Source organism: Protopterus annectens, chromosome 7.part0, assembly GCF_019279795.1.
Source record: "Protopterus annectens isolate FY-2018-M chromosome 7.part0, PAN1.0, whole genome shotgun sequence".
NCBI lineage: Eukaryota > Metazoa > Chordata > Ceratodontiformes > Protopteridae > Protopterus > Protopterus annectens.
Window position 1 is genome coordinate 1,033,189,302 of NC_056739.1, and position 23,115 is coordinate 1,033,212,416.

General features: G+C 37.7%; 1 long non-coding RNA gene across 1 annotated transcript in view; it reads left to right on the plus strand.

Annotated features, from left to right (window-relative positions):
• The window catches only part of LOC122806831, a 935,371-nt gene that overhangs the window by 204,494 nt on the left and 707,762 nt on the right, over positions 1 to 23,115 (plus strand). Inside the window, exon 2 of the long non-coding RNA XR_006365561.1 lies at positions 13,560 to 13,654. This is a non-coding gene — a long non-coding RNA (uncharacterized LOC122806831). The remainder of the gene's footprint in view (positions 1 to 13,559; positions 13,655 to 23,115) is intronic.

The window sequence follows — 23,115 nt, forward strand, 5'->3', positions numbered from 1 at the left end:
TTGCTGTTACACCGGAGGGACCTGCAGAAGTGAGGAAACTAATGTCAGTGGGCACAACTGTGCCATTATTACTGAGTATGATACAGGTCAGTAGTACAACAGTCGCCTTTCACAGGTCAGCTGCTAATATTGAGGATATCACACTTGCACATTAAATACTATGATGACAGCTACAAACCAAGGACACACCTCACACATGCATTAACTACCAGTGTACACAACAGTCAACTATACATATGGCAAATTACCTGCACGCTCATAATCTTGCTACTGTGTGGCTCCAGCCTCCATCATAATGCATGTCTGCTGCTGTTGTTGTTGCTGGTGGACTGGAGCCACTACACTCATGAGTAGTCCCTCCAGTCTGGTGAGTGGAGGATGTGTAGCCACCCCACCACCTGTGGCGACCTGTTGCCTGTGGATATCCGATGCACGCTGACGGACATTTCTGATTAAATCACTGCAGTGATGTCATACCTGCTCATATGTCCTATTATGCGTGCCTATGTCATTTACCCGACGGACCAGGTCTTGCCATAGTGCAGCCCTCTCCTGCTGATTCTGGCTGGTGCGGGAAAAGAGTATTGCATAATCCTGCACCAGGCTCTGGTGTATCTCCTCATCCTCAGCTGTGGAGTAAGCGGGATTTTGCAGGTGAGCCATGTACCTGAAAAAGAACTTAACCTGATATCAGCAATATATGTCAGCAGAATTTGGCACACATGCTACACATGCTACTCGACTGTTATGATACAACATATCTCACATATATAGCATCTGTCTGTCTATTGGTGGATACACATGTAAATGGCCAGGTATCAGTGCTCAGCCAGCAACTGTGCAACAGTACCTGGCACACTCCATACGACATGCTACCAAACCCCAGCAGTCAGAACACTGATTCAGGACAAGAGCACCTCCTCACTCTGGGGGTTTGTATCTAGGTACTGTATGGCCTACATCATCAACTACTGTGAGCTGACCACACACTAATTGCCCTAGATATACATATCCCACCTCCACCACCAGCACAAACGACTATAGTGAATAACATTGCAGATGCAAACTTTACACTTTGTAACAGTGACAAGGTATCCTTTCTGCCCACTGGGCCAGTGGAAGACACAACCCACAATGCTGACCCCTACACAAATGTTTTCTATGGACATCTCCGAGAATGCATGGATCATGCAATCCCATATATGACCAAGACACTCTCCACAAAGGGACAGCATCCTGTCTGGTGGACCCCAGCCATAGACAGATTGTATTACAAAAGATGGAAGCTACTGCAAGACAGAGCATAATTCCATAAAGGGATGGCATGTCTGAGCAGCACTAGTAAGGATCTATTTTCCCTCATACAAACATCCATGGGCAACTTTGAGAGGGAAATCAAGAGGGACACTACAGATAACCAGAAGGCCTTCTTCAGTTATCTTAGCAACCTGGTCAGAATCCCTCCTCTATGCTCAGAGTTAGTACACAACAACAAATATTTCACTGGAACCACAGATATTGACAACATTGTGGCAGACAGGTTCAGTGCAGGTGTCACCCCTCCCTCTCCCCCAAAATAAGACATAGTTATCCCAGCTGACTGTAACCTCCCTGTCATCACAGATGTCCAGGTGAGAGCCGCCCTCAGGAAAGCAGAATACACAACATGACCGGGACCTGATGGTATCCCCGGTTGCATGCTACATGAACTCTGACAGGAGCTAAATGCACATATAGAAGTGCTATGTAACACTAGCCTGACTACAGGATATGTACCTGTACACTGGCACACAGCAGCAGTGGTTCCACTCCACGAAGGAGGCACCTCAACATACCAATACAATACAACACAATACAATACATTACAAAACAATACTATACAATATGCTATTGCCCCTGGGACTACAGCAGCATACTGTTCTGCTACCCTGACCATTGTGACACATGTGATGTGATGGTACCTGCTGCTGTCACACAGTTACACAGGGTGACTCATATGGCATATTACCTATCTGACTAACATTCAGCAGGGGTATGTGTGACATGTACTCATGGGGAGGCTTGCTTCTTAACACTGTGTGGTTTATTGCAGGGTATGTCTTATCTGTGGGTAGGAACCTTTCCCTCCACATGTGCTCTCTATTGCAGTGGCATGGACGACACACAGCAGTCATTTAGGTTGTGGATGGTGTGAGGTGTTACTATGGTTGTTGGACATCTGTCATGGGTGTGACTTACGTATGTAAATCCAGGAGTGGTAACCTCTGTGTGGGTAGTATGTGTGTACTCTGTGGTGTTGTCAGTCACTGTGCATTGGTAATGTGTTTGAGTGCATTGTCACAGTGTTGTACATGTCACTGTGTCCTTCTCCATATCTGTAGCTGTCATGTGAGGTACATACCATGGCATCCATTATGTGGTGTGGAGGGGTACACTGACGTACATGTCCAAACCTGACACACCATGTCTGCTGACACATACCATGTGCAGGTATTCCAGGAATAGTGTGCCACTGTGAATATCATTGGGGGGACAATTGTACACATTTATGACTCTGTTCACCCCTGACACATGCAGTGGTGGGCAGCCAATCACATATCTGGTGGTTACTGGTGTATGTGATTTGAAATGGGGTATGGTACACCAGTTTTGACACTGGTGTTCACTCCATGCCTTTGTCACCAGGCACCGGTTGCAATACATCTGTACAAATGTGCCTCACTCATAATATATATACATCTCTTTCTCTCTCTATATATATATACATATATATATATATATATATATATATATATATATGTATATATATATCTATATGTATATATATCTATATGTATATATATATATATATATATATATATATATATATATATATATATATATATATATATATATATATATATATATATATATATATATATATATATATATATATATATATATGTCTGCATACATATACACATATATATTGATGTACATATATTGCTATAGATATGGAGGGGGGACACAGCGGGGGTGAGAGTGACAGAGGGGGTGGGACAGGGGGTGTTGAGGTCGTCATATACAGTCATACCTGTAGATAGTCAGATCAGTCTGTCTATGTATATGTATCTACATATATCTATATCTGTATGTGTTTATTACATATATATGTTTGTACATATTCTATCTATCTACATCTGTCTATGTATTCCTACATCTCTCTCTATGTATGTATACATATATGCATATTTTATATATATATATATATATATATATATATATATATATATATATACATACATACATATTTTGCCATACATACGTATCAATATGATAGACAGGTATATCAACATGTTTGTCTACCATACTGTATACACACACTTACATACTGCTAAACATACATAACTGTGAAACCTACTTTGTACATTGCACTACAACCTACAGTCAACCTACATTGATATGTGCACATAGATGGTCTCACATACAAACGTATGTACAGCCTTCACTGATAGCTGCTGTATGTCCCCTGCCCTTTGCACATCTTCATATACATATAGATACAGACCAATGACACATATTTAGGGTTCACACTATGTAGACCTTTATAGTATTACTTTACATTACCTGTGTTTGTCACAGCTGCTTGTGTTGCCATCTGGTTTTGTGTCCTGCTGCTCCACTTGCCAATTGTCAGCTTTCAGATGGCTGTTGCTGAACAGTTTTGTTTGTGTCTGTTTAATTTTGTTTTTCTCTGTCTCTGTCTGTCTCTCTCTCTCACTCTCTCCCTCTCTCTGTCTGTCTCTCACTTCCTCCTCAGGGTGCAATGAAAGTATTGCATGTGTGGACTAGGAGTACAGCATACTTTTGTAGGTATCTGCATATGTCCATGTGATGGCCTCTGCACCAATTGTTAGCCAGCATTTGCTAATTGCATGCAGCCAGTTGTGTACTGATTGCAGTTCTCACTGTGATTTCAGAACAGTGCTATAAAAAGGTATGTGAGATAGGAGTAGCCCTTTCAGATTTTAAGGGCAGGGACCATGCTGGTATGCTGTGGACAATGTTCTGTGAGTGTAAAGGTTGGTATCTCTCTCATATTTCCAGCTGTGTTGTAGATTAACATTCCACCATTCATTTCTCCAGTTTCCTGTACTAACTGTGTATGTACACTGACACCTACAACTACTACTTCTGTTAATATGTGTGTGTGTGCTTTCCTTGCACTTTTGCTTGCACTTTGTTGCTATGTCTTCAATATTTGCCCTTTACAGTCACTACTTGTATGCCTGCTAGGTGTCCTGACTGTAGTGCGCTGCTGTGGCTTTCCTATTTTCCATGTACATTCACACCTTGGAATGCTTGCTATATCTGCTAGGGTGTTACAGCATGCAGTGTGGTCTGGCCATGGTGTGGGCCTTGAAATCTATTAGGGTATTTGAGTATGCTGCTGAGCAGGCCCCAGAGACTCTCAGGTGCATCTGTTATCTGCCTCATGGAATGGTACATATCTGCAGGGTACACCCATTAAATTGTCTGGTATGCTGCAGTTGTGACTGTGGGATAGCATGAGCATATGTATTACTACACTTTTTCTGCCATGCAAGTGGTGCATACTTTCAGGACACCATAGTTACCATTGCATGCGTTGTAACACCTTTCTGCCTACTGTTTGCACATTTCACATGGAGTCTGTGGGGCATCCCTGTAACTCATTCACTGTTGCTATGTCTAGGCTTTTAACTATTCAAATATGGTGGTGTCAGACCTTTCATGTGTACAAATATTTGTAGGTTGTCCACATTTCCGCCTCATATTTTGGTCAATGTCTCATGCACAGCTTTTTCTGGCAAATCACTCTGGGCTCAAGTCAGAATATAGTGACAAACATTCAAGTTTCAAACTTCATACCCTTCCAAACATCCCACATAATGCAGAACCTGTTACTCTCTAAACTGTCTGAGTTTGTTGTAACATTATTTGTAATGTGTCCCTGGTTTTGGCTCTTTGCTCCACATATTTTATTACTTGGTCCGGATGTGTTCCTGTAAGAGGTTGTGGGGTATGGGCAGTGATTATCCTGATGTGAGTATGTGTGTGGCTTGCAAGGTGCTACAGTGACATTATTACCTACTAGCTACCAACTAGCATGGCTGTTTCTGTTCACACACTACTATTATGGAAATCCACTAGTTTTGACAGTAATTCTAAATGACATGCTTTGTGTACTACACATCCTATATTCCCTTTACATTCATTCCTACTATTACATGATATATTTATTTTAACACAATGTTCTTGTATAACAGTCATGGCTTAGTGGTAAATCATGCAGACTACTATTTCCAAAGTCCTGGGTTCGGGACTGCCAGTGGGATTTTATTTTGCTTCTGAACTGACTACAGGACCTGTCAATCAAAGTGACTAAGGCACTTTTAAGCAGTTGTAACCGGGTTAGCGCTGGTTTGCGCGGAGCTCATGCATGCGCACTGGCGTTCAGCTCCGCGCACACCTGCGCACACCCGCTTACAACCACTTAAACATGCTTACTCTTGCGCACACCCACGCTATTTTCTTTGAAAGAAATGAAAATGGGGAGACAGGAAAGTGGTGAAAAAGGGGTCACAAAGAGGGTAAGACAGTAGGGAAACAAGCTTGGGTTTTGCAGGAGGGATGTAGGTAAAGCCCATAGCTGCCCATTTCTTCATCAGCAACATCTATGCATATGTTTGTAATTTGGTGTGACATTTGATACCTTCCACCCCTGAGAGAGGTGTAAGGACAACAATAATACTTGTTGTACAGCCAATTGTAATTGATAGTTTCCATGTCCAGCAGACATATGTGTGGAATGGGCAGCTATGTATGGGGCGTAATTTTTTTGTGGGTACAGAGTGCCCTTTTTTTTTTTTTCAGGTGAGAGTGGTATGTCAGGTGAAGGAAGTTGGTATAGCTGGGGAGGTAGGTTGGGTAGGTCAACAGACAAGACAAACAAGATGCATACAGGGGTGGTGTATGACACATGTGGGGGGGATACACAATTGACGGGGACGGAGGTTTGGATATCCAGAGCCCATGAGCCCACAGATGGCAACAGTGGAACTGATATCCCCACCCATGGGCAGTTGCCACTGTTCCTTCACTGCTCAGGACGGGGCTGTGCTGGGGGCTGTGTAGGCCGGGCAACAGGCATGCCCGTAAGTTGTGCCACCTGTGCCTCAAGCTGGTGTAGGGGCTCAAGAACAGAGTCCCAGATCTCCCTACGCACCACAGTTCGGACGCTACGGAGGGTGAGTGGTGGTTCTCCTCCAGCCACGCTTGCAGAGGGGGGACGGGCCCCATCCCCTGCAGCGCTTCCACCCGCAGGTGGCACAGGGCCACTGGAGCAGGGTCCAGACTGGGCACTAGTGCCAGGTGCACTCGCCAGCTGAGGTGGGAGAGGTGGGTCCGCTGGAACCCGCCTTCCCTGTCGTCCTATGTTTTGCATTATGTCATGACAGTTTGGGTTAGTAACATACAATACCATTTGCAATTAGTTGTAACAGCATGCATTAGTATTCCCATTAACCAAACACCCAGATATTTACACCATTGAACAGCGAGCATAACACATGCATAATTTGAACAGCAATACACAGTCCAAAAACATGCAGGGTTGATTCATGGCAACAGGCCATCAGGTTTGGATGTATGAACAGGGCAGATGCATCAACGGACATGCAAATATTTATGACCCATCAGGACATATGTCCAGGGGTGTTAATTGTGATTGCACATACCAATTTCATGTGGAATGGATTATATGTGGTTATAGGGTGGGGTGAAGAAAATATTATTAACACCTTCAAATACCAATACATATGCTGTACATTTCTAATAGCTACAGATATATACACACTACTGTTCTAACTACAGTTTCCTATATGATAACTACTTCACTTTGGTGATAGGGCTGTTACTGCTACATCAATATACATTTTATTGTTATTCATACACGTTCATATCTGGCTTTGTTCAGCTACATCATCCTGCTACATTTGCTTTATATAGCTATAGACAACTGTGGATGTTTGATATTTCAGACAATCATACTATCTGCATATTGCAGACTGAGAGCAACATATCCAGATTTTGGGATACACATTCCAGCTGCAGCAACACTTTGGATACATTTCGCAGTTTGGTTCTACTTGTCACATTCATTTCATTCTGTACTGACTGCAGTATACTTTATTCAGGGGTTATTACTACTTTATTGGTGGATTCATAAGTCTTTCTCACACCATCTCACTTGTTTTCATTTTACTATTCAGGATGGTACTTACTTCTAGACTTTATTGACATGTTTTACCTGTAGTTATTACAATCCTTTCCAGCAGTCTCACTTCTGTCATGTTTCAGTATTTCAACAGGGATATATTTCACACATGTGATTTGCTCATCTTCTGCAGCTGTACTTTTCAGCCTGCTGCAGGTTATGCACTATTATATTACAGGTGGGGCATCTTTATTTCAGACTTTATTTGAGACATTTTCATTTTTCTGTTTGGATTACAGACTGCAACACACTTTTGTAATCAAGCAATACTTGCAAACACTTTTACACTGTTACTTGCACATTTTATTACTTAGTGACTACACTGCACTCTTTTGCTAACTGTCATACTTTGATATTTCTTTACAGTTACTGGGAGTGGATTACTGACCTGCCTGGTGGAGCAACAGCACCAGCCTATCGCCATAGGCTCTGCGGTTCACAGAACGGACACCTGCAGCTGTAATATAAATGAAGTAATATTGGAATATACATCTCCCTAATATCAGCTAATTTAATTTCTTACATACATAATTAAATGTAACTTACTCAGTAGTGGGGCATTGGGCATTCGCCAGGCCTCCTGGATCCAAAGGTTCAATTGGTCCTGCTTACGTCTCTTCAGGTCCGCATGGTAGTGACGGACCTGCTCACCAGTTCTTGGAATCCCTGTGGCACTGGTGGGATCATGAGCCAACTGGTCCCACGCCTCAGCCCTATATGCTCCCCACAGGACCTGGCCCTGCATGAGTTGGGCCTCATGATTGTGGACTAGGAGCCAGACCATGTATCTGGACTCCTCAACACCCCACCTCTGTGCTCGAAAGCAACTACCCTCACCTACACCTGACATTCTGGCTGCAAGTCAGTTCTACAATCGTTTATGCTGTGTATTCCCGCCTATGGGGCTTATATATGCCGTTTTCCCACTTATCTGTGATTGGCCATTTTGGAATTGTATCCACTTCACAAAACCTGCTTTGTCATGCTCCACTTTCTATTCATTCCTATATATTTGCTATTACTGCATTTCTGAGTACAGCTGTTGTGGCTTAGTGGTTCAGTACTTTGACTATGGTGCATGGTATCCTGGGTTCGAACCTGGCCACTGCTTTTTATATTTTATAACTGTCTACACAGGCTAGGGGGTGTGTCTGTGTAAAGGCAGTTTTGTTACAGCTTGCTCAACATTGCCCGTTGGTTAGCTTGTTGGCACGGTGTGCAGCTCCGCACAAAGGGGGTGCGCTAGCTTACGCCTCATTTGGCTGTCAGCACACATATCACACTCAGTTCAGCTAGGGTCACACAGTTTCAGCATGTTAAACCACTGCTCACCTACGGGCACTCAATATGCACCTGTTAAACCACTGCTCAGCTACGGGCACTCATTTTGCACCAGGTAAACCACTGCTCACCTACGGGCAGATGCACTCACCCTGTTAAACTGTGGCTCAGCTATAGACACATCTGACATTTTTTATTGTTTTGTTACCTCACATTTCTTCAAAATAAATGGACTATTTCATTACATTTTACATAAAATGTGATTTTATATGTGTACATGTTTGTCAGGGACTTGTTTCGTGCTTATTTTGCTAAAAATAAAAATTGGTGTTGTGGGGGCTCGAACCATGAATACCTGCTCTTCAGCTGACATCTCTACTGCTACGCTATTGCTTCTTGGCTTACTTTGCATATTTAGTTCTTATATGCTTTCCCACTGACTGCTAACTGTAGCTGCACTACGGGCACACCCGCGTAAACGAGCGCACTCACGGGCAAACATCTTTACGATTTAAAAAAAATTTATAACATGTTCATTTATATATTTTCTGTTCATAGTCTGTGGGGGCATGTGTTGTGTTGTGTTTATTCACATTTCCATGGACTCTGTCGTGGGTGTTTACTTTGGGCACTTTTACTCTTCTGGGGGCATGTCCGCTTACAGGGCTCGGCCTACAGACACGCCCTCTACTGTCTTACACAGACCGTGTTAGCCTTAGGTGTGATTCAGCATGCTCTCATGAATATGCAAAGCATGCTGACATCACTCCGTTTAACTGCAGCCTCCGTGTAAGAGTTATAACTCTTACACGGAGGCTTCGTGAATCCTGCCCAATAGCTTTTACCTTTTAAAAACAACTCAAAGCAGAGAAAGCAAGGAGGCACAAACAAGTGTACGTTAAGCGCTTTTCGTTTATGGATTACACAAACTTCATCAGACAATATACAAATTACAATAGTCATCTTAAATACAAATGACAACTCACTATTAACCAATCAATTGGGTTTTTTTAAAAACAAATAGGAACGCCCATATTTAAAATTATACCATCACATAATAAATTTCAATAACCTAGTACTTAAACAAAATGAAACACTACCAAGTTAAAAATCAACCAACTGCACAATAACATACACATAAACTTTCATTGTGACAAGTTAATCAGTTAAAAATTGTATATATATAAATATAAGCAACCTACTTTGATAGATGTTCTAACGAACTAAACTTTTAAGCTTAAGTAGGCTACTTATACTACACCCATCATTAAGTCCTGGGTAGACATAGGCATTCAATCTAATCTGCCATGTTAGCTCAAGTTCTTCTAGTCTAAGTTCAACTGGTCTGCCCCTTGATTTAGAAGTAACCTGATCTATAACAATGAACTTGAAACTATGGTCAGCATGTTGTTGCACATGTTTAGCTAGTGCGTTTTCGAGTTTCTGTTTTTTAATTGCATATACATGCTCATAAATTCGGTTCTAGCTTTTACAGCTTTTATAGCTTTTACCTATTATATTTTACACACAAGATTCCATGTATCCTTCTGGTATAATGCCTTTGAATTCTTTCCAGCCTTTCTAACTGATCTCTGTCAAATGGACAAAAAATACAAATTAATCTATAATAGGCCTAATTACAGTATAGACTGGATTAATGTTGAGTCATCAGTGAACAGAAAAAAAATGAAAACTGATAGCCAAAACTACTTTCTGCTAACAACTCGGCAATTTGTTTTGTGTGGTAGGAGAAACCCCCCTACACACTCCAATGTTGGAGACCCCCCCACACACAAAAACCACGGACTTATATATACCAACTCTGAGACTGTACAACATTGTAGAAAAAAATAAACTCCACTATGGGTGAAAGTAATTTTGGCAAACAGAACTCACCCTTTTTATGTTTAGCAAAATTACCTTTGCTGATTTGATGTGTTCCCTTATAGATTTATAAATTGCAAGTAAAATGTCCTTGTGTCTCCTAACTATATACTTCTAAAAGTATTATTCATTTTACAGTAACACCTTCCAATAATATTAAGTAAATGAGGATCAAAGCTTAAAGAGTTATCAGTTTTAATACTCAAATATTTCACAACACTAATATTGACTTTATACAAAGCACAGGGATATTTAGGATTCCTTTCCCCACAATGTATAACAAATGTTTTATTGACATTAAATTCCATATGAGTCTCATAGGCGCAACAAAATAAGCTATCAAACTATGACTGTAAGGAGAACTGATTGAATAAACCGAAGATAACTGAACTAACTTTTACACCGTCTGCATACTTACTCATCCATAAATTTGTTTTCTCTGAAAAACTGGCCATAAAGATCCCAAATAAAACTGGACCGAGAACTGAGCCCTACTGTTATTTCCTTCTGATCTGAAAGTATCTGACCAGTTTTTACCCTAAATCTCCTCCTTATCAGCCAGTCATTAATCCACCAACATCGCTTTCTTTCAATATAGAATAATTTTAAAATATGCCATTGTATCAAAGGCTTTCAACATGTCCAAAAACATAACATCTCCTACTAGTCCTTCACCCCAAAATTTCCATAAATGCCCTGGCTACAAAGCTATACTGAGTGATGTCACAACTCCTGCCTAAAGTGTTCATTTTGTATCAGGAAGTTGCCCATTCATAAAATGTTTCCACAGTACTTGTGAGACTGGTATATAGTTTTTAACCAAACAATGATCGCCATCCTTAAATACAGGTAAGATATTTGCCAATTTTCAAATAACTGCAACATACCATGTCTTGTGTAACCTTTGAAAAAGGAAATTCAAACGGAGAAATTTCTTTAATAAACGGTGACAGAAAAATACCGTTTATGCTGTCAGGACCTGCAGCAGAACTATTTTAATAATCAACAGATTAGAAATAATAAAGGGCATTCACCAAAAACTTAAACTAACTGTCATTCTTAACAGATTTAGTAACCAAAACCACAAAATGATTCAAGAATACATTAATTAATGAACTGTTTTACAGTAAAAAACTCACAACCAACAAAAATGGCTACATAAATGCATAGCCTTCTTAATGCAGTATGGTTAAATACATCTTTGTTCAAAATAGCTTTTGTTAGAGTGTATAATATGAAAACTCCAAAATATGCATAAAGTGAACGTTTCTATGAGTCTGCCAAATATATGCCCCCATCTTCCAGTAAGCTTAATTTTCCAGGGATGTGTTGTTATAACTTTCCTGGGCAACAGAAAAAAGTCAGAGAGAGACAAGCTTAGGTTAAACCTTCTTTTTAATACAGAAGCAAGATAATACGAATGGTCTGTCAGAGTAAAAGACTGTACTGTCAGTGTGATATAATAAAGGAAAGTCAGTAATAAAGACAGTTATCAAAGAACAGAAATTGAGTGATGGATAGCAGTGAGAGGAGGAGATGAGTGAGTATGGAAAAGATGGAATAGAACCAGAATGATGAGGGATACCAACAGAGAGAGATGATAGGTTTCTGAGAACATCCTGACAACAGGAAAGAAAGGAGGCCATGGGCATGGATATAGTGGATCAACTGTTGGCCTTGTGCAGATCTTGAAGGGGTCTTTGAAGTTTGCTTATCCTGTCTACATGTATTTTGTTCACCAACAGAAGATATATGGCTGTTTATCATAGAATATCTTCTAGGAAGTGGAAAAGAAATGACATTGAAATCATGACTCCTCCTCTTTCTTTGCCATAAAAAAATCTAATACATATTCTTTCATAGAAGTGACTTCCATTTTTTTAAGTTGTTAGATGCTGGATATCCCAGTTTTTCAAACACAAAAGTTCCACTGCTTTCAAAGGTGATCAAGCTAACCCCATCCTGTTAGCAGTTCTTTCTCAGCATGGAGGCTCTGAATGCACCCCATCATGTTCTGTACCACTTCTTGGATGGTTCCTTTATCCCCATACTATACTATTCCCAGCAAGAAAAGAAAGCTGAGATGGGAACTGCAGTGCATATCAGTTCTTAATGACTGCACTTTTCACTCCACTTTTTAAACCCCATGCATTTGCTTTTCATATGGGCTTTGAATGCTTAAGCAGAAATATAATCTTAAAAATAATCTGCAAGTAGCTATGGCTGACACTACCAGACACTTTTTTTTAAACTAAAGTTTGCAGCAGGGAAGAGAATCTGACACATGCACACACACACACACACACACACACACACACACACACACACACACACACACACACACATGCACACACACATGCATGCACACACACACACACACACACACACACACACACACACACACACACACACACACACACACACACACCCACGCACATGCACACACATGCACACACGCACACAAACATGCCCAATAAGATTACATGGCAGAGATTTTGGATAAGAATGGGGATATTATATGGATTTATAGAGACTGTATTTACACATGGATGGCATGAAGGCTTGATGCAAGTTGCCACATTGATTTATGAATACTATCAGCACTGCTGTTAATGTTATGTTGTAGTTACTATCAGCACTGCTGTTAATGTTATGTTGTAGTATGTATCATTTCACAGTCCATTATCCTGAGATTTTCTTTTTATTTAAATGTATTCAACCAAGGAATAACCTGCTAAGGTTCTTTATTGTGACTTCTTTTGGATGTTTCAGTTTGCAAATCTATTTTTTTTATTTTGATAAGATCAAAGATTGTTAGAAATATTGTAGGGTCTTCTTTGAAGATTCAGACATTTTTGAATTTAACTGAAGTATATATGACATTAAATCCTGCTGGGAAGTTAAGTTGAACCTTCATGATTCTAGACTTTAAAAGTTTTATTTATTGCCAGAATTATTTTCTCTTCACTATTATTTCTGAGTTGTTGTGTCTTTCCTGAGTAAAATATTAAATTATTGATGAATCTGCATTGACATTACATTAAAAGCTGATACCAGGTTGTTTTAATAATTACATTTTATATTGCTATGTTGAAAGGATCCCAGTGATGGATGCTGGCTGTTAAACAGAGAACCCTGGAGATAGTTGTAAAGAAATGTCTTCTCATCCTCTTCCACAAGACAGACTTTGAGGTAAGCAGACTAAATACATATTTTTGTTTTAAAGAAACGTGTAAAATTTTGGCCATTCGTGTGTGCTCTTAATTCATGCATTCTTTTATTATTCCTATATGATAGATTCTGTTTTCTTGATTTTCTAGATTTTTCTGTTAAAGATTGATTTTTATAAACATGGAAACAGTTATTTATGATGTTTAAAGCATATTTAGAGGTGGGTGCTTTTCAGTAGATTGTCTACATTGTTCACTTTGTATGTTTCTGACTTTGTTGTTTAGTGATAGAAAGGTACATCCAAAATAGCCCTGAAATGTCTAAACTAAAATGAATGTGTTTCCATTTGTAGACAAATGACGGTTAGGTTACTTAACCTTTTAGTATGAAAACTTTTAACAAAACCATTAGCTTATTATAACTACAGCAATTGCCCCATTCACTAATTTAGTTTCAGGTTTGGATTTCAGTGGGTATGTATGTTATAACATTCCAGAGACCCATTTTTTTCTGTAATAGGTGCCAGAACAATAAACAACTGTGATATGTCATTAAAAGTCCTAGTGTTTTATGTTAAACAGTTCAGTTTTAATTAACCGTTCTTGCTACATCAGAATGCCAGTAGACTAATACTGAAGATGCCTTCTGCTCTCGATATTTGATTGAACTGTGCTCTCTGATTCTCTGTTGCTGAATGCATTCTATTATATTGGAGAAGTCATACCAAGGTTGAGCCAGCTGTTTGTGTTTGACCCTACTATGCATGGTGGTGTTTGATAATATATAGCTCCAGAATTTGGTTGTGCATGCTAGTTTGAGTAATATGTTCCATAATGGGGTCAGGTAATCTTACTGCAGGTATACAGCTGTGATACAAGATTGTTTTGCTGATTTACATTTCAGGAAATGCTGGCTCTGGTTTACTCCTACAATCTGCTGATTATTGTAGTGTATTGAGTCTTGCATTTTTTCTGACTTTGGGATCAGTTTCTTATTGATTCTCTTTGGGAGTTTACTGAAAAATATGTTTTGAGATCTACTGACAGATTTGATTTTTTTGGAAGTGATACCATGCAGATTTTATGTAGACTTAATTGTTATTCACAAAATTCAGACCAACAGACTGTGGCAAGCAAGCAAAATTTAATATAGTGCTAAAAAGCACATAAGAAAGAGAGCATCAAATAGACCAGATTTGGTTTAAATAAAAGCAGCCTTCTTCAGTGCATACAATTGACAAATAGAACATCCCCTTTCTCTTATATAATCGGCAAATGAGGCTTAATTGATACATTTAATATTTAAATGTGCTCATTCAATCCAGGAGAAAATAAACCCCCCAACGTAATAATCCATTTTTTTTCTCCGTATTGTTGAGAGTCTGATGCCAACCAATCTTATTAGATCTATTACCCCTAATATGATCAATAATGGTGAAATAAAAGGACGCATTACTATGTGAAACAGTATGTTTGTAAAGGCCATTAGTAATTCTCTGATGTCTGATATCACTAAAATTCTCCGTAATCCTGAATTTGACCGGATGTGAAGTCTGACCAATATTAAACAAGGAACAACTACACGTAGCCAGGTAAATGACCCAATCGGTTTGACAGTTAGCAAAAAAACGAATGCTGTACACTTCACTAATATTTTTGCTGCTAAAGTCTTTGGTCTTGCAAATCCTGGAACAGTGTACACAGTAACCACAGGGAAAACAATCAACCAGATGGTCCCCAAATAGAGTAGCTTGAACCTGTTGGTTACGTCCCCGTTTATAGTGACTCAAGATAGACCCAAGGTTCCTACCTTTCCTATAGGAGAAGTAACATATATTATTCAGAATTTCAGAAAGTTTATTGTCTGCCAAGAGAATATTCCAGTGTCATTGGACACTGTTGGTTAGAACAGCAGTGTTACTACCATAAGTAGTCACAAAATGAATAGCTGATTATGCTCTTGAGGCTTAACCTTATATTCTAGAAGAGAATCCCTATGCATGGAATCTACAGTATTCTTAGCATGCATGATATGTCCCAACCTATAACCCCTATTCAAAAAACAGGAGGTAAGGTCGTCGCTGTATGTATCATATGAAGCATCCTCTGAACAAATATGTTTCATTCTCATATATTAAGACTTTGGAATATTCTTACATATGTGTGGAGGATGATAGCTGGTGGCATGGAGAAAGGAATTGTACTCTGGATACTTACAGTAAACTTCAGAACTTAAGAGTATTATCCATTTGCCTGGTCATCAATACATCCAAGAATGTAATACAGTCCTTACTGTAGTTCACTGTGAATTGTATTCCCCACTTGTTTTCATTTAAATAGTTGAAAAATCCTTGTAGGTACTCAGAATCCGATCTCCATACCAACCAGCAATCATCCAAATATCTCCTCCATATGTCCATGTCCTCCAAAAATATATTGTGAGAACTATCATAAATAATATGCTCTTCAATATATGCCATAAATAGATCTGCATATATTGGGGTGAAAGAAGCCCCCATAGCCATACCCTGAATTTGAATATAACATGCATCATGATATAGAAATACATTTTTGGTAAGGAAATGTTTGGCTAATCCTAAAAGAAGTGTATTAAATCCAGGTGAATATAATCAAGAACTGGAAAGCCAATATTCTAAAGCATCAATACCTGCCCAATGAGGAATATTAGTATATAGAGCAGTTACCTCAAGGGTACAAAGCAACCATCCCAGTTCTAACTGTGATTCAGAAATTATCTGAAGAAATTCTGTTGTGTCCTGTATGCGGGCATGTACCCAGTTCAAAAAGGGTTTAAAGTACTTGGTTAGAAATTGGGACAATGGTTCTGTTAATGAGCTCCTTCCCGATGCAATTGGTCTACCAGGCTTTCCAGATTTGGATCTGGTCTGCCCTTGAAACTCACATTCATTGAAAAAGCATTGAAACCCACATTCAAAGAAAATATATTTTGCCAGTGGCAGATAAAGATTAACTTTTGGCCATTTTCAAATCATAGGCCCCTTGCATATGAAACATACATGTGTTCTTTGATACACCTTCCTGATTGTATTAAATAATATTCCTTGTATAATACAGTACAGTTGTTAGAGGGCATTTTAATTTATCATTTTGAACATTTTTCCAGTAAACAATGAAACAAAATGCATGCACCAATAATGACAAAACTGCCCAATTCAGAATATTTCCATCATAAAAGTCTACTCAAACATCTACAATCCACCAGTATCTGTAAATATGCACAATCTCTGAAGAAGTCAAAGTCATCTAAATAATTCCACATTAAAGAGATTTGTAACTAATGAAGAGGTTGCTGCTAGCAAACAACTTTATATTTCATTGTTTCATCTACAAATAAAGTAGCTGTTGCCCTTGAGGAATAAATTGCCTATGTTAAATTAAAAAAAGATAACCTAGTAATATTGCAATAGGGGATGGATGGCAAACTGATAACAGATTCATAATTACTAGGTATCTTCACCAAAAAGGACTGCAGCATCCACCCCCTTTACAACACAGTACAGTATCAGCAATGCATCTACATGCTGTAGGAGTAGTACCCCCCAGCCTTCTGCATCAAAAGCAAGTACACTATCTGTTGTACTATTAACAATGCAAGCAGACTCGGCATAAGCAGCACTAAACTTCTCTTCCCTGCAGCTCTCATCTCCTTGTAAAATCTACCAGACACTCAGCTGTATCTCTCAACTTTGCAGCACAAGAAATCTGGAAAAAGCCAAAATGTATTGGGGCGGGGGGGGGACAAAAGCCCAAAACCAGGGGCACATTTTAAACATTGCTTGTATAATCTTGGAAAATTACTAAAATAAAATACTGTGTTACTAACATACATTTCACTGACATTTCTTGAACCCAGGACATCATGCAAAACAAAGCAACATACCACTATACCAAATCAGGTGTTTTCTTAAAGAGAGAAAGACTGAAACTTAAATGGCTACTATTTAGTGAAGTCAGTTCTCACCATAGCTGTCAACCTCTTAGCACAAAACACCTGAACAAAGCCAATAATGGGGGAATACAGCCCCCTGAACATATTCAGTGAATTCATTACTCAGCATAGCTGTCAACCTTAGCATAAAAAACCTGGACAAAGCCAATAATGGGGGTATACAGTCCCAAAAATAGGGGCAAATTGCAAATATTCATCTTATAAACTTAGAAAATTGGTAGAATAAAATGTTTTGTGTTACCATGTACCTTCTAAAGAATATGAAGTCTGAAATTCAAATGTCTGTCATTTATTTAAACATTTGTTAAAAAGGAAAGTCTGACTTGGAACAAAAGGCAATTTTCAGCAGAGTCTCAGGGAGAAACACTCCATACACATGTCTTTGTAACATGGGAGGACACTAGAGCACCCAGGGGAAACCCATACAAACACAAGGAGGACATGCAGACTCCACACAGAAGGCACCCCAGGCAAGAATCAAACCAGAGAACCTCTAGCTGTGAGACAACAGTGCTACCACTGCACCACTACACCATCAATGACTATTTATTGAATTGCATCCATTCTAGGAACCACAGATTTTATGAGGAACAGAAGAAAAATATGAGGCAAATGTCTTAAGGAGTTGTCACAGATGATGGTGGATAGGGAATTCAGGCTCTTGCTACCTGACTCTAAGGTACAGGGTTCTTGCCTGAGATATTCTCTACCCACCACCAGATATGACCTGGGCCATTTTACACACACACATGCAAACACACGTGCACACACACACACACACACACACACACACACACACACACACACACACACACACACACACAAATACACACACACACACATTTCAGCTTTCTCTTCTCCTTCAGTAAATCCACAGCTTTCCTGCAAATCTGCCATCCTTAACAGCTTCAAAAAACCCAGCTTCAGCTTTCTCCTCTCCTACGTTCACGCTGGAATGCACATCCAGTTTCTCGGCTTGGAATGCACACGTCCAGTTTCTTGGCTTGTTCCAAGACTGCTGACTCTGCAGTCCGATCCCCTTCCAGTCTATGCAGTTAGCACCACATAGACTTTCGGGGAATCAGAAGTCTGCTTCCTTCTTCCTGAATCCAGACTGGAAAGACAGCAGTCCGGATTCACTTTGTATGGAGGATTCCTAGGACTGTACCATTGTGGTTCACAGCTGGGGGGCTGCAGTCCTGCAGTCTGATATCACGAGCCACCACTGCTGGTCCATGGATATGGTCATTTCTACTTACTATACAGAGGGGTGTTTTGCAAAAAATAATACAAATGGATGATCTTGTCCAAGGTTATACAAGGCTTATACAATTTAAAGTAAAATACAGGAGCCTTGGTACTAAACTATTAAGGCTAGAAAGTGAGTGAGGATCTATGACTTGGCTGCTAAAAGATCCTCAAAGATCAGTAGCCTAGTATGTATCTATGAACTCATATAGTTTCCAAGAATATTGTCCCACTGTGAGTTTTGCAAGATTTGAAACAAGGAAAAAAACTAAACAGAAGCATATATGAAAGGCAATAGCAAAGATAACAGACATTTAAAGCATTTGAGAAATAGTATCAGATTAGCATAGATATACCAGCAGTATGGTAGAGTGACAGAAAAAGGTAAGATATTGCTTTCCTGTATTAAAGACTGCAAGCCTAAAAACTGATGACTTTGCAGTAATGTGATATACTGTTCAATTCATTTAAGCATGCAAAGACATGGGATTGTACAAGAACTGAATCTATATTTCAGCTAGTGAATGAATGAATGAATGAAGGAGTATGTGATGTTACCAAGATGACTAGATTGCCCATATTAAGTGCATATGTTCTGTGTAATGAGTTTATATGGCAAGGACATAGCTGAGTCTGACATTTCAAAAACCATCTAGTTACAATATTTCCTTAACAATGCAGAATAGGTTAGAAGTTTTGGAGAAGCCCTGAAGAGAATATAGTAAGGCAAAAGGTAGAAGTCACTATGCATAGTCTATCATTGTGGAAACCACTGCAGGCTTTGAAATTCAACAATGCTTCATGCTATTATGATAGCAGAAAATAGCCCTATATAAATAAAGGAACATATACTGCCAGCTGCACTGCCCAGTATGACTTACTACTACTCTCTCATTGCATTTTTAAATGGGTGCCCAACATGAGTCTATAACAATATACTGAGAACAGGATGCTAATCACAAGCCAATGTTAGCACTGCAACATAAGATAGTATTGTCAGTAGTGCAACAGATTGCACACTCGCCTTTGATCCCACACCTGGAAAATGGAGTGCTGTTACAGTAGTGTACCATGAAGGGGGTGCTGCACACCTGAGTGTGTTATCCATTGGATGATATGTTAAATCAAAGCCCCATCTGTACGAGTTGATTGTAGCTCAATTGGATGTAAAAGGTCCCACAGCACCTATCAAAAAGAGTAGGGGTTCTTCATGTTGAAACATTATTTGTAGTACTATTTACAAACTTACACATTTACAATTCATAAAGTGTAAAGTTTTCCATTCCTTTCTGTTATTTGTCATACAATCATAAATATCTTACTTTTCATTATTGTGTTAAACTATCATCATTATCCTTATTTGAACCCCAACTGCTTTATACAGAACCACTAAGTTTTCTTAAAATTATTGCTAGTCTCCACTTACCATTAAGCATGATTTCATTTATCATTTCATTCCAAATGGTCCACACAAGTAAAATAATCTTTTATTTATTTACTCTCATATTCCTTATTGTATGGCTATAATATCCATACATAATCCTATCCATATTTTTTCATTGACCTCCTTTATAGTTTTCAAAGTACTTTTCTTCATGTAATTTTCCTCACAATTTTTCAGCCCTTATACATTGTAAGAAAACATGTTCTGTAGTTTCTTCTTCACCACATTATACACAGAGTCTTTCACTGTTGTTTCATATGGCATATTTCCTTTTACGGTATTCTATCAATCACTGATACCATAAAAAAATCTTGACATTGTACTTGCATATTATACTATGTTTTTTCTACTTTTATAGCTTTATCTTTTTCATTCACTAACTCGTAACAAGGATTAATATATTAATATTGTATCATGATATTTTTATACTATACCTATACTTTCTTCTCATTTTTAATTTCATCAGGTTTTATTTTCCATAAAAAATTTTTGCTCTATAGCATCTCATTGTTTAACACATTCCAGTGCCACTCACATTTGTACTTTAGTACATTTTTTGCTAACTTTTCATTTTTATCATTTATCCAAAACAAAACTTTCCATCTTCCTTATCCATATGTAAGAATCCTCCCATCACATGATTCAATCTTGAACCTCATGTAAAAAAAATTACTTATAGAATTTATTTTTTATAGATTATTGGCAACATATAGAGACTTGCTAAATAAGCAGTCTTTCCCAGTATAAATGGATTAATAAAATAAATCCTTTTATTAAGTGATAGCTTGTATGTTTTACCAAAACAACAAAGTTACTTTATTTCCTCTATTATCCTATTCCATTGTTCCTCACTTACATTGTTACCCCAAATTTTATTCCTAGCACAGATATTTTTTCATTGAAAAATATAGTCCTCCTATCTTTACTATATCACCCAGTCCTTTGCTTTTTTAATTTAAAGTCATGCCTATTATGTTTAAACATTGATGTACATAACATATAACTTTTTTCTTCCAGATTTTTTCTCATAATCAATATATTATCATCTGCATAAATCAACATAACTGCAAGTTTTATCTCTTCACTAGTAATATAAGTGGCACCTTTCTTATGCAAATCGACATCTCTAACTAGTAAATTCATAAATAATGAAAATAATGTGCTACTCATAGGACACCCCCATCAAATGCCATTCATTATATCTATTTCTTTACTTAACCATCCATTCACTAAAATTCTTACTTTATTTTTATCATATGCAGAATAACACACATTCTTCATTTTCTTACTAATGTTATACTTTTCTATAATTGTCCACAAAAATTCATAGTGTACTGTATGAAATGCTTTATTTAAATCTCTATCATGGTCTTGGCTTTATCAGTCCTTTTTATAAAATCATTCACAATTTCCTTTACTATTAATAATTCCAGACATCCTTTTCCGTTTAAGCAATATATACTATCTTTTATAATACATTTTATTTTACTTTGGCATTCTCTTCTGAATTATTTTCATAAAAATCTTATAATCTGCATTTTTCAATATTATAGGCATCCAGTTTTTCAATTTTATTTTTATCTTCCTTTTTCTATATAAAATTAATAATGCTACTGCATAAATCTTTATACATAAAACCTTCATTTCACTAGTCATTCTTAACTTTTAAGAAGTGTTTTTCTGCAACTAAGTATAATTTTTCCAAGTATCTTATCTAATTCATATAAGAAAATCTTGTTTTTCTTTGTTTTCTTGTGCTGTTAATATTTGCATGTCATTGTTTGTTTGTACTTTCTGTCTTGAAACATTTTCTTTACATAATCTATTACAGTATTCATAATTTGTTCCAAAACCTTCTTACCTCTTCTCTATCATCTTTCATTTTCTCATAATGCTAATATTCTCTTTAACTATGCAACTTACATAAGCTGATACCTCTTCTCTTTTACCTTGTAAGTAATATCTTTGCTTAAATAATTATTTTAAATTATCTTGTTTTCATAAATTTTCAGTTCTATCTTATAACAATCTTTATTATTCCTTTCCAAATCCTTTAAAGGATCTATACACATTGTTTTATAATTTATTTTTTCTGCTTTTCTTACATCTGATTGTCATTTTAAAAAATGTTTTATATTTTTCTTTAAAAGCTAGCCAATACTGGGACCACTTTTTATAACGCACACTAGTGGAAATGCAATCTTTTCATAATTGCATACTTATTTTCTTTCCATTTTCATCCCATAATTTCTCATTTATTTTTTTATTCCTTTTACCAATATGACATACTCCTTATTTTCCAGTATCTCTATTCATATGGCTGAATGATCTGAAATGCCTGATACAAGTGTATCTCCTTCTGCTATATTTAAGCCTTGTGATACAATAAAATACTCTATTTTAGTCTTATATATACCTTGACTATATGTCCACAAATTGTTATTCCAAATCTTTACATTGCCACATTTTATAACTTCAAAAAATGTTCTTTACATATTTTCTCTCTTCTTTTTCCTTTCACATCACAATTAAAATCTTCCATCAATATTATATTCATATTAATTACTACATACCCCAGAATTTTATGAAATAAGTTTTCTCTTTATTTACTCATAACATAAGGATACAATGATATAATTCTATATAAATCTAATTATGCCATCTAGCATCTACAGTAAATTTTTCCATCATTACCAATGTTATATTCAATATTTTCACTGACTTCCTACAATATACAACTATACCAAAATGTAGTTCTTTTTGAGGTTTCATATTTTATTTTCTGCCAAATGTTTCTTTG